The sequence below is a fragment of the Pygoscelis adeliae genome, unplaced genomic scaffold (genome assembly GCF_000699105.1).
Source record: "Pygoscelis adeliae isolate BGI_AS28 unplaced genomic scaffold, ASM69910v1 Scaffold286, whole genome shotgun sequence".
Lineage (NCBI taxonomy): Eukaryota > Metazoa > Chordata > Aves > Sphenisciformes > Spheniscidae > Pygoscelis > Pygoscelis adeliae.
Window position 1 is genome coordinate 7559868 of NW_008825076.1, and position 1273 is coordinate 7561140.

The following is a 1273-nucleotide window of genomic DNA, read 5'->3' on the forward strand; positions in this document are numbered from 1 at the left end:
CGGGGTGCGCCGCCCAGCCGCAGCCAGGTCCCCGTCGCGGCGGCCTTCGGCTCGGAGCCCCGGACGCGTCTGGAGGGGTGCGGTGGTGCTCAGCCAGGCGCTGGCTGCAGGTGGACATGTCTTGCTGGGCGCCGGCCTTACAGTAGGGAGCAGGGAGCTGCACTTTGACCTTATTGTGCAACCATCATAAAGGAAGTAAATAAAGTGAAAATACAACCTCCCTTTTAATAAATGCTCTCTTCTGCCAGGCGCCGTTTCCCCAGAAAACTGAACTATTGGAACAATATTAACTGAAAGATTTATTGTGGCATGTGGTAAGTTCCAAGGGGTATCAAAATAGCACCTCTTACTTCAGTATTATAAAATAAGCTTTGCTCTTACGTATTGGGAATGGGTGGAATTAGAGGCTGGAACTGCGCTGCAGTGGGACCGACTCAGCACCTGCTAATGCCCTGGTTGACAATGCCCAGAACTGACCGGCCCGATAGCTGACAGAAGGCTGCGAAGGTGGAGATTTGGAAGAATAAGAGCTATGAGTTATCTCTGAGAAGGGATTGCTTTAAATAGGTCGGAGACAAAGTATTCTCTGCCTAGGGTTGCCCAAACACGGGTGTCGACGCCTCCTGCATCACATATTTGTGGTGATCGCTTAACTTGTAGGACTGTAACATGAATTAAATTGCTCTGCTCGCTAGTTGGCCCCATGAGCGATGGGAACAGTGCTCAAGTACTGTCCCATGCCTTACGCTGGCCCCAAATGTGCAAACGTGTCTACAAGGGAGAAGCTGTTTGCCAAAAGCTCGCAGGGGAAACAAAAACTGATAGGTATTTGTTCTTTACTTACAGGCCTCGAATAATAGGGTGAGTAAATAGCTTTAAAGTCTTAGAAATTCACTGTTTATGGTAAGGGATGTTACTGTTCTAGTTTCTCATGTCCTCCTCTCACCTGCAGTAGACTTGGGCTGCTGAGTAAAAATTACAACGCTGAGCCTTTCCTAAGGCTCCGATCACTTCACCAGGTAGCATCACTAGAAGGGACTGCCTAAGTCCTCTGAGAAGTTTTGTATTAATCTTTTATTCTTGTTCTCAAATGCTTTGTACTCTGCAGCTTTTCTCAGTCGTCATTTGAAACTCAAGGGAGAGAAAGAAAACGCCCTTTCTGTCTCTATGACTTTTAACTTCCATGTTATCAATTTTTGCCAAATTACAACGCTGCAAAGAAGCTGCGATTTTACAGATGTCGTCGTAGGTCATGTTGCCCATTTCTTACAAG